Below are 17,042 nucleotides of genomic sequence, written 5' to 3'. Positions count from 1 at the left end.
TTTTCAGGTTACCAATGGCAAAACCCTCATGTTTAATAACAATACTAACTTTGTATCTAATCCTGTTTTCCTAGAACCATTGCCATCCATTACATATTTCACCTAAAGTTCATTTATGAGATTTTAAACTTTTAAAGATTAACACTGATATTTTACTTGCTCAGACTTTATCCTATAAAGTTCTTGCAATCTTTAATCTAGAACATGATATGCCCCTGTTTCCACTAACTCTTAGCAACTTAACATTACTGTGATAACAAGAAAAGAAGAAGGAAAAGAGATATAAATCCTGAATTATACTTTACAAAGTTTTAGAATGAAGAAAAAAAAAAAAGTTTCCATATCACATTAAAACTCAGCTGGGAAGTTTTGCAAGTCTGAGCTCACTCATTTCACACACATTTTCAACAGTTTAGCACTTTCCTCTCATACATTATCTTTCATCAGAGTTTTTGCATGTACAAAAGTCAGGGATGTATCCTAGTAATGAGCTGTACTCTAGACTAATGTGGAAGTTTATGGACTAAGGAAAGTCTACTGGGAACCTACCTACTGCATAATACATACTACACCCTGAAAATCAAAAATTATTTCTATTTCCTCAGCTCTGTAAAGCATTAATAATAGATAATGAATAGCTACACAATTTCAGAAGAATTTATACAGAAAGACAAATAATTATATTAAACATGGGCTATAGGATTTTTAGAACATATGCTGAGTTCTGATTATATTCAACCACAATTTAGAAAATGAAATTCTATGAAATAAACATAGAGGACTTAGAAGCAAATTTTAGTGTAATTGAAGACTTCTGCATTTGTTTGACAGTCATATTCTCACTTTGAACAGCATTCAAAACACATCTATGTTGGCCACACATGCTTTGTTCTTTACTGCCATTTACTTTAAAAGAATAAAAAAACCGTTTCCACCATACAGTCTATTCCTTTTCTACTAATTTTCTTTTTTCAAAACCTTTTTTCTGAACTTCACTCCTTCATGGTCATTTTTCTTTGATGTTCAAAATTACCCACTGATATTTTATTCTTTTATTATGCAAACATTTTGCATTTAAAAAGTATTCTTTATAATACACACAGAAGTATCAGGACTGAGCCATTTCCACATAAAATTTCTCATAATTTCAAACTAGAAAACATTACTAGTCCATGTTTATTGTGGCCCTCCAGCAGCTCTCATGGGAGGTCATACAGAACTGCATGACAGCCAAGAAATTATGCTGTATCATTAATAAATAACTTACCATAAATGTCAAAATCCCTCAGCTTCCAAAGACTGCTTTAGTAATTATGTTACATTAATCTTAAAACAATGACATTCTGACCTTTCTTTCTTCTTTCCTGTACCTCAATTTGGTGGAATATCTCCTACTTATCAGCAATTTATTATGAATGAGACTACAGAGGTTTAAAATTGTTAATGCAAATCAAGTCACTTGATAGCTTCAGAGTGAACAAACACTAATATTTTTTTCTAATTGCCTAATACTTTCTCTTGAGTAACTTGCAAACATTTGAAATATGCTTCTATCATTAGCATAATATAATCATAATGCTCCCACTTAATTACAATTTATTTGAATGACTAATCATCAGTTTCATGTTTTAAAATAATAGAAACATTTTACAAACTGCAAGGTACTATCTGCCTATTAAAGCATTAGTATAAAGACAAGTGCAATATACATGGCTTTTATTAGCCATTGTCTTTAAAAATATTTTCTACTTATTTTGTAACCTGTGTGACAGACTTTAAAAAAAAAGTAACCATGAATGATGCAAAGATAACTGTCTCCCAAGAACAATTTATCCAAACTGTTGGATTTTTTCCAGCCTATGCCACTAATAACCTCAGTTACTGGCATCATCCCAGTAGGAATGAGTCATCTTAAATTTGAAGGATGTCAGCTGCATTTTTATAGCCGTGTTGAAAATGAAGGACTTTATAGTCAAACAAAGCATTATTTCAATTGCAAGTTCACTAATTTATTTAAATGACAGAAGGGTAGAACATAGAATGTCAGCTAGGAGAAATGAGGGAAAACTGTCAGGATGAAACCTTCTATACTTTTCATTCAAGCTGTCACTCCTGTCTCATCTTACATGTGTGCGCATCAATGCTTATTTGCTATTTGTCACATATTCCATATGCCTATGATTCCACATGCAAGTGAGAAAGAGCATTGCAGGTCAGCACTTTTTCCCCTACACCCCCTTTCTGTCACGTCCTTCTCTCTTCTACATGCTCATCCTCTTCATTATCACATCTGTGGTGGGACATGCACCAAGGAACTGTCAGCAAGCTTCTTGCTGAGAGAAAATGCTGCTTGTAGCCTTGTTGGGAAAGCCAGACACAAAGTCTGTTCATAGGAAAAGTTTACCACTGTGACTAAGGATGCAAAGAAGCACATTTTCTTATTTATCTAAAGATTTATGCAAGAGAGAATAATAAATGGTGGTGAAAAAACTCCCTCTCAGTAAGAGAGTCAAGCCCAGATCTAAAATGTCATTCAAATTATTTGCTAAAAGTGAATCTCCTTGAACAGAATACAAGCCAGAAGCCTGACTGTTATTCAAGGATTTTCCAAAACCTACAGCTGAAAAAAGACATGCATCTACTATATATTTTAAAACTACTTAAACAGTTAGTTGGTAGTAAAAACTGTCCCTGCTGCTGGCAAATATAATTTCAATGTTCAACTTCTCAGCAACTTTTGCTACAAGAATGTCTTTCCTACTAAAAATTAAAAATTTAAATGAATAATGGGTGAACAAAAGGAAAATTAAAGCAATTTATATATCTGAATTATATAGGTCCTTAATCACTTTATGTTATTTTATTGTGAATTGCTCATTCATAGAACAAAGACTATAGAATTGCAAAATAGCTTGTCATAGTCCATTCACCACTAGTAATTCAGACTATGTCCAAGCTGTAGCATTAACATAAACTCTTTTAATAAATCTGTCAGTTCCATATGGCCATATAGCATCAGTAGAGAAATAATGGTCTCCTCTTAAACACTACCAAAAAGCTATTCCTACTATTCCTCCTATTCTTCTTATTAGAACTAAGATTTCTCCCATCTTTTTTTTTTTCTTTTTTTTTTTTTTTCTTTTTTTTGTGTGTGTGTGTGGCCAGGAATATTCTTCATAGACAATTTCTTTGCTGGGGTAGATTTTCATATTATGCCTGAGTGATAATTAAGGACAGTGGAGCTGTGTTTTTTGCTATTGATCTTTGTTCTGTTTCAGTGACATAATTAGTGACATAATTTAGTTGCTTTTTTTCCCCCATACATATTCATATCCAAGCAAAATCTGATCTGGCCTTCTCACTCACTCTCACCCTTCCTCTACTTCCTGTTTTAGTATAATTTTATTCTAAAGGCAAAATACTAATAGTTCAGTAAATTAAAATGATAGTGATGGAACAAGAAGTTCCTCTAAAAGAATTAAAATTATTATTGTACCTGTTAGAATATACAGGGCCATTGTCCACGTTCAAAGACATAAAACTAGAAGAAAAGATAAGCTAAAACATGACAGCAAATGACATGTGTTAGAAACAGCAAAATAAGCCACTCAATTCCTCTAGGTTCTTCAGCCTCAGCTTCCATTTACATACATTCTAGCAGAGAAAGTCTTCCCATTTAGATCTGATTGCAGCCAATACATCTGTCTTCTTTATGATTTTTGTGGCACGCTAGAATAAGAAAGTTCTGGACAAAATCAATATTTTTTCTTGAAGGGACACCTTGATATCAGCTTCCTGTTCAAAGCAAGATTATTAAAAGATCAAAATTGGATCGGGTTGCTCGAGGCTTTGTCAACTTCTGATAGAGATGCAAGAATCTTTATGAGAAATTGTTCTACTCATAACCAGTCTCATTGAAAAATAAAGGTAGGGATGATTTAGCTAATTTTGGGCAGATTCTGAAGTCTGATGATGATGTTCTTGATACAGATATTTTGGTACTTACTATTTTTGTGGATAAATAAGAGTGTGAAACCTGTAGCAGCTGGAAATAACTATAATAGAGAAAATAGTGAGAGAAGAATACAGAAAATAATACACAAAAGAGAAAAAAGAGAAGAATAAGAAAGCAAAACCAACAAGGAATAGAAATACCATTATTCTGATAGGATAAACATGTACAAAAATATTTTTATTGTGTAAAAGAAATTAACATCTGAAATACATAATCGTACTCTGCAGCAAAATTGTGTATTTTATTTCTTGTGGAAACTTCCTAGAGCTTGATTTTATATTCAGGGCATTTTAAATATGTTGGAACAACCTGTTATAACCCATTGTTTGAGTCTGTTTCCCTACACTGGCTGTTCACAGCCATATTTTTTTCTGATCCATTACAGATTCTTCTTGTGGTCAATGATGTCAATCTCCCTACCAACCCAGTCACAAAACTCAACACTTATTTCCTAAAAGCCTAATTTTGACCTGCATTTTTTGCAATCAAACTGATTTAATTCCAGTATTTATCCTTAGCCTCCAGAAAGCCTTAGCCTGACCTTTGCAAGTGAATTGTAATGCCTGGCAGTCAAAGTAGCCAAATGGTGACTTCTCTTTCTGAGTACCTATAGTACCTGTCCAAGGTGAGGGAAAATGGCTTTTGGTATCTCTTTTGATGGCTTTGGCAACTCTGATTTTTCTCTGCTGGCTGTTCAGAGATGCAAAAGCAAATCCATCTGATCACATTCTCCTTTGTAGTGCCATTGACTTTAATGCCTTGTATCTATGTTTCTGCCATATTTGACTTCAAAAGACAATGACACTGTACAGATGAAAAGCTTCTATAAAGCTTCCCTCACATACCTTTTCTGAAGATAAAATCAAGCTCTAGGCATTAGTATTACAATTTTGATATGCACTACTTGCAAGAAATAATGGAAGAAAATAACCACTTCACTGTAATAATTTTTCCCATTAAGAAAAAATAGCAAGTCTTTTGTTCAAATGAACATGGTTGCTTTCAAGATTGAAATGCCAAACAAAATCTAAAACAAATGTATATATATCATGACAGGCCTCTGCATTAGCAGAAACTCAAAGATTCCAGACAATTTTCCTTTTTGTAGAATTGCCTTTCACGTAGTCAGTATACTGACTGTATTTCCACAGCTACCTCTGCAACCTGTGGTTCTGCCTAGTTTTTCAGAACAAGAAGGAGCTTACTTATTGTTCTCCTCCTGAATTCAGCCACAGCTATAAATTACTAAGAGTAGGGTAAAAATAGCGAAGATACCTACATATTTGGATCATTTGAAGGAAAGGATTAATTTGATTTTTGGTTTAAAAAATTTGCTTTTAATTTTTCTCATATCTGTGTTTGCCTCCCATTCATCAGTCCTCATTTCTAATCTGTAACATTACTTCTGCAACAGAGGCAAGCAAATGACAACATACATATAGATTTCACTTGGTAAACTATTTAAGTTGCAAGTTGAATTAGTTTGTTAGTATCTCACTTCTGTGTATAGAAAATATTTGTCACAATCATTAGATACAAAGTATAAAAGTTTTTGATATATCTATTTGTGACATCCCATCCTTAAGGGGAAAGGACTACCCATGGTTGAAAAGAACAACATAAGTCAAAGGTCCTGCAAACGCTTTATAAAAGTTTTATAAGTTTTATTAGTTTTATAAGTTAATTACACACATGGCATGGACATCAGGATATTAGTCCCTGAACTCCTAGTATAAGCACACTACAGTGTGCTGTGGATAAAAGGGGAGGGTGTAAGAGAAAAAAGAAATAAAATATTAATTAAAGATGGGGGAGAGAGAGAGTCACTGTATGAGGGATGGAGATCTCTGAAAAAGAGTATTGCCCATACTACAAGTAGAAGAGCTATTCAAAGTAAGATTCTTGTTTCTGTCAGTTCATACATGAGGACTACTGAAATAATATTAAGTGTAAAAAAAACACTAGATGTACCATTTTCCCCACAAAATGTAGAACAGCAATGACCTCAAATAATCCTGATCAAAAATAAACAGGCAATAATTGAGATATATAATTGCCTTTAGTGGTTTTGCCTTGTAACAATAAGAAAGCAGGATAATTCCCTCAAGAACAGGTAATGGGCTAAAAATTGGTTAATCACTTTAGAAAGAGTAAAGGCCTGCCCAGCAACAAAATATTTAGAAATTAATGAAGATCAGTGCAATCTTAGAAGGCAGAGATTTACATTCTCAAGCCATTAGCACAAAAATCCTGCTTCCTGACGTGTGATTACACCACTGAAAATAGAAAACTGCATTAGTCTATTCTGTTCAGTTGAAGAAAAACCAAATACTGCAGGAGTCAGATACCTTATTTCAAAAGAAGACCAGTAAAAAAAAAAAAAAAAAAAAAAAAAAAAAACCCAGAAGAGAATGCTCTACAATCACCAAAAGACTGCTTTCTCACAGACACCAGATATCATACTTTGGTGCTTTAAAAAACTTCTTCTATAGTACAGTCTCCTTTTAAGAGCTCATCTGTGGGGCAAAAATTAATCCTATTTTCAAAAACTTCTATTGCTGTAACAATTTTGAGAACAAACCAACAGAGCTCCCCTGCCAGCAGACTTCCATCCTTGAAATTGCTGCTGAAGACAACCAACAGTGACACTTCCCTGTTATTGTCAATGACAAAGTCAAGGGTCCTGCTATAAGATGACAGGTCATGCACCCTGTTACAGAATGACAATTCTTGCAGAACTCTGCTGCACATTGTAGATAAGATTTGGATTTGTGCAAGTTGCTCCTCCTTTGTCAGAGTTAATTTCAGCTGAAGTAGCATTTAGATCAGTATGAAGGGCTTTTGTAACTCTCGTACATCAATACCTTACAGTTCATCTTGCTCTTGGCCCTGATGAACCCTACAGAACTCTTGCCCTTTGTTTTTTTTCTTGTCCATTTTTCCTTCCATACACATTCTTGATTTCTGCCAATAGAACAAAACTGCTCTGGAACTGGAGGTATAATTATAGAAATGTCCAAGCTGACTTTATTCTTGTGACTTCATCTGTATAATAAAATAGTAATGACGTGCACAATTTTTGTTCAGATATGTTTATATTCAGCAGGATTGCTGTTGTATATCTATATATTTCCTGTTTACTATGAGCAAAGTAGCTGGACAAAAACTGGACTTGAATTGCCCAGCCAACTTCAGCACTTACCTGTCCATGGTGAAAACAAAAAGCAGTTGTTCCTGGAAGCCATTAAAACAATGGAAAAGAAATCCAGCCATCCTGACCCCTGATAACATTGTGAAAAAAAGAATCCCTACACTGTGAAAAAAGATTTAGAATTTCTTGGCTGTCATGTCATCCATGACAGCTTCCTATACCCTTCTAAAGATTAAAAACTTGTCCCTTCCCATCATCCTCTTTTCAGTCAAAACATTTTAGCAAGTCTTCATACTTCAGAAGTATCTCTCCCAGAAATATAAGAACAGCATAAACGTAGGGAGAAAAAAAGCAGAGATCTGGTGTTAGTATAAATAAACGTAATGAAAAAATAGACTCTTTTTGAATAATAAATTTTAATTGACTCATGTTGAAGGTACATTGCATAATGCAGTTTTCCCAGTTTTCACACTCTGAATTAGTTTATGAACACATATAATATCTCTTTATGTTTGTTGAGGCATAATCTACTTAACATTAGGAACATCTTATTTTAATTAAACTCCACCCCCCACAATAATAGATTTTTTAATGTTTTCCATACTATATTTAGGGTCTCTTTCAATTAAATATTTTTTAATAAATCAGTGCTCAGATTTTTCATTATAAAGAATATAATGCTGTCTGTAAAAGGCATAGATCAGATTTATCATTTTTGTCCCTTAAAATTCAGATAATTGCTACTCATATCTGACAGAAAGATTGGTCTCAGCCACCAAAATACATATATCTTTCCCCTAGTTCAACCCCTTTGTGTTCCCAGAGAGTAGAAACAAGTTCCAAATGACACTGGTCACCAGTACCAAAACCTTTTCTACAGATCACTGGAAAATTCTCTCCAAATATCCTCTTCATTTCAGATACAAGACCAACAGAATGACCAAACATGACTCCTGAATAACTCAGATAAATTAAATTTGAATGATCTCCACCTCCTTCATGTACAAGCTGCTTTCTATATCATTTCACTAGCAGAGCTGAAACTCTCCAGAAAAGCCTGGGTTGTATCTCACATTTCCTACTCTCTGGACTAAACTGCAACTCCATAGGAATCTACTGCCATCTTCCTCTCCTTCGATTGACTGCAATCACTCTATCTAATCCTGTTGTTCATGTCATGATGGTCATGTTTTGCATCCCATAAAGAAACAGGAATAAAATCAGTGTTTCTGGATCACAATTAGACTAAGGCATTAAGCCAAAGACTTAGCTATGCATCACTGCTAAGACTGGAGTTGTTCTGCAAATGTTTACAGGAACTGCCCTTGGAATCTGGGAAACTAGTTCTGTCCAGCATTAAATGCCAACTGAGAAAACTCTTTCTAAAATTTGGCTTGAGGCATAGACATCTACATCCAGTAAAAATTCTAGCCATTTTTATGCTATAGCAGAAGAGTCTGACTTGAAAGGCATGAATTTGTGTTATACACATGATAATGTATTTGGGGAGAACAAGTCAAGCTAGTGGACAAGAAGTGCACAAAGCCTGTAAGGCAGGATAGCATGGAACAGGCTTTTTATTAACACTAAAGAATAAACTCTCTTTGTCAGGCTACATTTACAAGATACAGTAAACAGGACCTAAGACATCCTTATAGTCACCCCTTGCCTAAAGAACATATATATGTTTACATCATCTAAGTAGTAGGTGTTTATATTTAAAAATGTTGAGGCTGAAACTTCACCAGAAAAAAATATATTTTAAATTAAATATACATGATTGTTCATGCAACGTGTTTAGAATCATGCATATTTACATCCATTATCATTCACTCACATATATTTAGTGAATATTTATGGTCTAATTAGTTGCATAACAATACTGAGCATTTAACTCCATTTACATGATCACTGAGCTGTAAAAATATTGACTCATTTTTATCAAGTAGATCCTAATGAATGGCAAGAAAATGACGTGCTACATGTATCATGAATATCTGCTTAGGAGTCCTGATATAACACCACCTGTCCATATTTATCTAATTTATACAACACTTCTGACACCTGGAACTATGAAGCAAAACCAGAGCATTGTAAGAGAAAAGTTTATGATGCAATACAAAAATTTCATTCCTATCAGTGTCTGTCATCTATAAATAAGTTGCTGGCTCAGTTTTGTTCAATTGTGAATCACTTCATCCACCAAAGGTACATTGCAAAATAAATATATCTAGGAGGATGGCTGCAAATACTCTTATTCTTTATTCTTTATTTTTTAATTTTAATTTGCATACATCATTTCCCCCCTCATTACAGAAGAACTTCTAAAATACAAGCAACATGAGAAAGAGAGGTAATATTGTGGTAACATATGCATTGTTAGGAATGCCAAGCAAAAATAAATGTGTTGGAAAAAATATGGAAAATTACATTTACGGAAATAAATAATTTTCTTTATATATGACACCCTCATTTTCAAGGAATATTCTTCATTTTTGTTGGCAGGTGGAGAAGGATATAGAACAGAGAGGCTCAGGTTTATATGCTTCATTTTAAATACCATCATCCAAGGCCACTTTAAAAAATATTAATTTTTTTCACAGCATGGTATTTGGCATCCTCATTTTTATCCTGCCCCTGTGACTGCAATCATAATTGCTTTGCTTTAAGCATGTGACTAAAGGAATTTTGTAGCTACTCAAGTAACTAAAAAAAATAAAGGATAAAAGACTGAGTCTTTCTAGACTGTCATACTGTCATACTTACTGACTGTAATACAAGTAATGGTGCTGAAAAAAATACAGTTAACTACTTCATATTAATGTGAGTAGAGTGGAGGCTCCAAATCTCATTATAATATTGCTTAGTCTTAAAGCAAAATAAATAAAATGGGTAAAAATTTCAGTTATGTAAATAACCAACAAATAAGATGTAAAAAAGCATCTTATTGGGTGCCGGTACTGGAACTGATCTCCCACAAACAAGCCATTCCCCCTCTCCCACTATTCATGTAGAAGATCAAAGGAAAGGCATTTCCACTAAGCTTAGCTACAGTCAAGAAGTGCAATATTCTAAGTATTTTCTACTAATATGGTAGCACTTGCACAGTTACTCATTTCACTTGAGTGTTTTGTGCTGCCTCAGAGCTTATTAGCCAGTCTGGTCCCCTTCCTTTCTCTACCAAGAAACAGGGTGATTTGCTCCAGCAGCAACAGCAGCTAAGCTACTTCTGCACTGCAACTAGAGGCAAGGTCTCAATTACCCAGCAATCATACAATTCTGCTCTCAGAGTGCTGTCAGTACCTTGCTTTTCCTGGAACTGCCAGAACAAATGTGTTGCATGCCCAATGTAAACTTAATTCGTAGATATAAACTCTGGAAACAGCCCTCAAACAGAATGCAACTCTACATAAATCTAATGAATTTTCCTACAGAGAACAAAAATTACCTGTAATTGCCAAAATGAAGTCTGTGAATTCAGAACACCCAATAAAATTATATGTGCAAGACTCTTATTATACAGTCTTTGCACATATCAAAACGCAAAGAACAGCCTATCATAGCCAATCCTATTAAAATTAATTGGTATCTTGTCTCAAATACATTAGGTCACAAGGAAGAGCTCAGGCTATATATAAAATGTTTGAGACATTCATATAACTTACCATTTTTCATTGTTTTTTGCAATTCCTACGTGGCTTAAGCAATCAGTGACACACAATAACGTGCCAGTGAAATCATGGCTGCATTAGTATTTATTGTGAATAAAGTGTGATCAAAGGAGTTTTAAAATGGTATAGACAGTGAAATTGTTCCATAATCCTGGGATACAGAAAGAATTTCTAGCTTCAAATGCACTTTACATAGACCAATTTGAAGTGACTGTCTGTTCACAGTTCAGCCATGTTCCCTTCATAGATCATGTGCATCATGAGAAAAATCAACAGTAGGAGGAAATAAATGTTTGAATTTGAGCACCGAAGTGAATATGCAAGTAATTTCACTATTGGACAATACAATAAACTTAATAATTCCTAACAAAAGTTTAAGAAATTTGCTGCTTCTGGGAAAATCTACTTTAAATATCACTGCATATCATAATTTAAATATCATTTCACATTATATTTTTGGTCAGTCATTTGAAAAATTGAATTGACTATCCAGTAAAGCATTCATGGGACCATTCTATCACTGTCTAAGTGTCTTTACTGACATAAAATGAATTTAGTACTGGATGCATAAACTTTAATTTAAAAGATTGGCAAAGAACTCAAACAATTAAATGGTCCAGACTTCATATAACATGTCTGGCATGCTTTCAATGAATCTTGCTTTGTTGTGCAGAGTGATGCATTTATCAAACACCACACACATATGTTTTATCAGTTCTGTAAAAATTGATCTTGTCTGTTTGTTTTTGCTTCTAACCATCTTCTGTGTATGCAGAATTAAAAGTTGGGAGAATCCAACCATAAAGACATATGCCTTGGAACTGAAAAGTAAAAAGCCAAATTGATTCTAATAAAAAAATAATTAAAACTCCATGTAAAATGTTATGTACTGTGCTTTTTAACTGCACCAGCTGAAGTTATCAGCTATGTAAAGAAAAGAATGGAGAAGTACAAAAGCAGAAACCACAAAACTTCTATGCCAGACACAGAGAGATGCTGAAATTTTGATATTTACACCAGAGAATAATCTGAACCATATTACCTCTATAAAACCCATTTAAAAATTTTCTTTCAAATTTCACCAGTGTCTTTAAAACTCCTACAAATTATAGGCATCTAGAGAAGTTATCATCCCAAAATATCTTTAGTTAGTGAATTTCAGTAACAGAGTGCTGGATTGCTCAGACACCCACTAAATGCCCTTTAGTTTTAGTGTGTCTCTGAGCCTCTCTACTACTATGTCAGTTCAGAACAATGACGCATTTGCGAGAGGAGGGGAGGGGAGAGGAGGGGAGGGGAGGGGAGGGGAGAAGAGAAGAGGGGAGAAGAGGGGAGAAGAGGGGAGAAGAGGGGAGAAGAGAAGAGAAGAGAAGAGAAGAGAAGAGAAGAGAAGAGAAGAGAAGAGAAGAGAAGAGAAGAGAAGAGAAGAGAAGAGAAGAGAAGAGAAGAGAAGAGAAGAGAAGAGAAGAGAAGAGAAGAGAAGAGAAGAGAAGAGAAGAGAAGAGAAGAGAAGAGAAGAGAAGAGAAGAGAAAAGAGATTTTAGTTAAACAGGATATGCAGTGATCATTTAGTTCAATTGTCTGACCTCTTCAGGTCTGACCAAAAGTCATAGCATTTTGTTAAGGGCATTGTTCAAATGCCTCTTAAACACTGACAGGCATGGGGCATTGAACACCCCTCTAGGAAGCCTGTACCATCATTTCAACTCCCTCTCAGTAAAGGGGGAAAAAACATCAGTTCTGTAGAGTTTTAAAAAATGAAAGGACTGCTTGTGTAAAACTGCAGGCAGAACAGTGCATGATTGATTCTGAGCTACTGAGCTTGAAGCAATATAAAAGGTTTCACTTCAAGTGCCAGTGATGAATCATGCTGAGCCTGGCCTAGGCTCCCCATCTGCATGCAGGGGAGAGTTTGTGTTCCCTGTTCTGCAGAGCTCTTGTGTCATTTCAGCAGAGATCCAGCCTCAGAGATGGAGGAAAGACAGCATTTTGAACCATGTCAGATTTGTATCTCCTGATGCTGCACTCAGACACCACGTACTGTCTTGAGGCAGACAAGGCTTGTTGTTACACAAGAGGTGTCTGTCAGAGGACAGGAATGTCAAAACTGGCTCAGAGATGTATCTATCTCATTTCCTCTGATGTACTACACTAAGCTCTGATTTTCATTCAGCGTATCCATGTAAGTGCAGGAAAAACACATGTTCCAGGCTTTGGGGGTATTTGGGTAGATTTGTGTGGCAAGGTTTTGGTAGCAGTGGGAGTTCTAGAGGTGGCTTCTGTGAAAAGCTGTCAGAAGCTTCCCCTGTGACCAGCACAGCCAATACCAGCCAACTTCAGGACTGACCTGCTGCTGCCCAAGTCTGATCCCAGCAGCAACAGTGGCAACACCTCTGGGATAACATGGCTAAGAAGGGGCAAAACTGCTGTGCAGCAGCAATCACAGCTGGAGAGAGTAGTGAGAATATGTGAGAGAAGCAGAATCCCCTGCAGGCCATGGTGCAGATGATGGTAAGGCAGCTGTCCCACTGCAGTCCATGGAGGCCCACAATAGAGCAAAGATCCACCTGTGGCCCCTGGAGGATCCATACTGGGGCACATGAATGCCCAAAGGAGTCTGTGACCCTGTCGGGGGCCCTTGCTGCTACAGCCTCCAGGCACGAGGTAGAGTACATGGGGAATAAAGTTGAGCCTCAGAAGAGGAGAGGGAAGGGGGAACTTGTTTTTAACACTTGAGCCCTTTTTCTCATTACCTTACTCTGATTTGATAGGTAATAAGTTAAATTATTTTTTCCCAAGTCAAGTCTGTTTTGCCTGTGATGGTAATTGATAAATGATCTCTCCCTGTCCTTACCTCAGCCCTCATAAGGCTTTCATGGTATTTTTGTCCCTGTCATGCTGAGAAGAGGGAGTGATAGAGAAGCTTTGGTGGGCACCTGGCATTCAGCCAGCATCAACCCACCTGTTAGTTAAAGTAGCAACAGTTGCATACAATTAGTATACAATCCATTTTCTGGAAAATGCACACACATACTCACAAAAACAGGACAGTCTCTATTCCTGGAAGACTGCAATTAAAGTTTCTAATCCTGCACTTAGCTTTACAGAGACAAATCTTTAAAAAAAAAAAAAAGTAGAAAACCTCCTTGAACTCAGCAGCACTCCTTGCAGCTGTGCATTTCCAGCCACCTGAAAACTGATGCATGTTTAAAGGGGTAGGCTGAAGAGGCTTCAGGAGTCAATGAAACATCACAAAAAGAATGATATTTACAAATGTGACAAGGAACAACAGAACAGGATTGGAATGAGAGAGAAGACTGAGAATATTATTAGGTGTTAGAAGCCAAAAAAATACTGCACATAGGCAAAATTTAATGATTCCAAGGAGAAAAGACAGAAGATGGAAACCCCAGGGCATAGGAGATTATCTTGATAAAGTGAACATGTAGAACATACACTGAGATACTGCAGAACTATGATGTCCAGAGTAGAAAGAGAAATGAAAAGCTCAAGTTGACTGGGGAAGCTGTAAAAGGCCCAGAGGGGGTTAAGAAGAGAGCTACCAGTCTAGGCAGCAGGGAAGCAAGTGATGGAGAAAGACTGCTAGGCACCCTTTACATAAGGATGTTGCTGTGAGGAACTGTGGGAAAGGGGAGCCTGCAGGGGAACCCTGGCAACCCGCATCAGGTTGTGATGATGTTTCTAATCTTTCCTTCATTTCTATGATAAAGCAGCAGCAACAGAGTCAGAATTGCTGAGAATGAGCATGAAGAACAAAAGCATGTCCCTGGATCTGTAATGGCTGTAATGGATCGCTTTCACTGCTGAAGGAAGTAACCTCACAAGAGAAAGAACCCTTTATCATTCTGTTGTTCCTCCAGCATCATCTCTTGTATCAACCAAACTGCACAGCTGAACACAGCTTTGATTCAGCCTTACACAGCTAATCTCTTAAACTAAACACAAACATCATAGTCTAATTTTTGAACAACTAAAAGGTGCACAACATAGTCATAGGGCAAATAAAAATAACAACAGTAATCAAAAGGAAGCTTTCAAAGTGGAGGCAAAAGTCAACCTCCCTCCCCCCTTCAAATGCTTTTTGAAGCTTAAATTCATGAGCTGAGGTAATGTAATGATAAGTGTTTTCAAAATACATTTTACGGGGTGATGGAAATAAAAGAATGTTTGAAAAAACACTTTAAAAGGAGCTAAGACATAAAATGCTTCCAGTGTTATGACTTTTCTTTTACAATTTTACTCAGAATAGAAAAGGAATGAAGACTAAAACAGAAGAGACAAAAGAAGTATATTTTTCTTCAAAAGGTCATTATGGTATTTTGTTACATTTTTACACAGAAAAAATTTCCTGAGCAAATAATAAGTTCTTTGTGTCAACTCCTTAGCAAATTGAGTTAAAGTTCTTTCTGTAAATGTAGTTATTCACATTAAGTCAACTCATTAAAAACACAGCTGAAGAGTTTCACTAGCAATGAAAACCATTCACAGTGCTGAGTTTGTGAGCTGGGTTCAACCCAAAAAAATGCTACCACCCTAACTCAGGTGTTTGCATCGCTTTATTGACATGGACACCTCCCCATACTAGCTAATGTTCAGTGCCTGTGACACAGAATTTTACTTTTGCTATCAACTGTAGCTGAAAATATTTCCTTCTTAATTCAAGAAATAATGAAAAAAAAAAAGATATACATTTCATAAAGTGCAAGCAATGTCTAATGCCAGGACACTAACAGATGGTCAGATCTCATTACAGCAATGTAAGATGTTACTGCTCTCGGCTCTCTTTCCTCTGCTGTGGAACTGATGCCTTGTCAGGGCTGACCTAGAACAGAGGCTAGATGGAGTTAAAGAATAAAGCAGATATTTATTAAAAGGCCTTAATGGATGCACCATGGGCAGTACAAGAACCCAGCCAGGGCTACACCCAAGATGAACCAAAATGGTCACAAAATGGACGACTGGTCATGAAGTCTTTCACTTTTATAAGTTCTGGTCCATTAGCATACTGGAGTTAATTGTCCAATTGTAGCTTTATGTTATGAAGTCCCACCCGTCTTTTTTTTCTCTCTTCAGTTCACTTTGTTTATGCTCTTGGGCCTGAAATTTGGATCAGTTGTCCTTGGTCCCAAGCTAGAAAAGGAATTGTTTTGCCTAGCTGCTATACAATTAGAGCTTATTATCCCTTAATATGAAGCTCAGAACTACACACTAAAGCAGTACAGAATCTGAAAAATATAAAAGCTAAAACCTAAGGCATCATCACAGCAGATGCACACTGCAGCTGCTCAGCCTAGTCAGCCACTCACAGGCTAAAGCAGCATCTAACAATCAAGCCGGAAATTGAAGGCCAAGAGATGTTTTTGACCAGTGGACTTCACATGGCAAAGAGAATATTCAGCAGAGTGAGCCAAAGTCCCTTTGTTGGTCCTGAGTGAAGTAGACTGTACTAATGTTCTTGTACATGTATTCTATAACAGGACTATACTCATATTTAGACTATAAATCCCAGTTCCAGCACATCCAAAACAAGCAGGGTGTTTTCCAGGAGTAGATGGGCAGTTGGGGAATGAAAGCCTAGACATCTAAACCTTAGAAAACTAAAACTAGAGTTTAAAAACATACTACCAGAAAGTAAATAGATCTACAGAAAGAGGGGGAGACAACTTGGCAGGAGGGCAGGAAATGTAGAGGCAGTGTATGACATGATTCATAAGAAGCCTAAAGAAAGGTTTTAGTACATCCACAAAGGAAGAAACCAAGGTGTGGACCGCAGAGACACCAGGTTCTTGGGGAATAATGTCTCAGTTGATGATGCAATTTTGCCCACTTACTTTCTGCTGGATAATCCACTCCTTTGTTTCTATGTACTCTATATAAACCCGGGATTGATGAAAATTGGTGTTATTCCAGTTGATGTAATCTGTTCTTGTTATTTGTTTCATTTTAGTAAAATTGGCTATTCCTGTTGCTTTTGCTCAGATCAAATTTCTAGTCTTTATTCCAAGAAACTGCTACTTGCTGAACCATGTCTTGAGTAACTTTGATATTTTTCTGTTCCATTAGTGCAATAAGTCATCCTATAAACAGAAGCTTGTTGGGGGAAATTTGACAAATCATTCTGTCATTTTAATTTTAGTACAAGTTATTATACCAGACCTATTACTGAACAGTTCACCCTCCATCT

The sequence above is a fragment of the Passer domesticus genome, chromosome 1 (genome assembly GCF_036417665.1).
Source record: "Passer domesticus isolate bPasDom1 chromosome 1, bPasDom1.hap1, whole genome shotgun sequence".
Taxonomy (NCBI): domain Eukaryota; kingdom Metazoa; phylum Chordata; class Aves; order Passeriformes; family Passeridae; genus Passer; species Passer domesticus.
The sequence above is the reverse complement of the archived record's forward strand: the minus strand, read 5'-3'. Positions refer to the sequence as shown.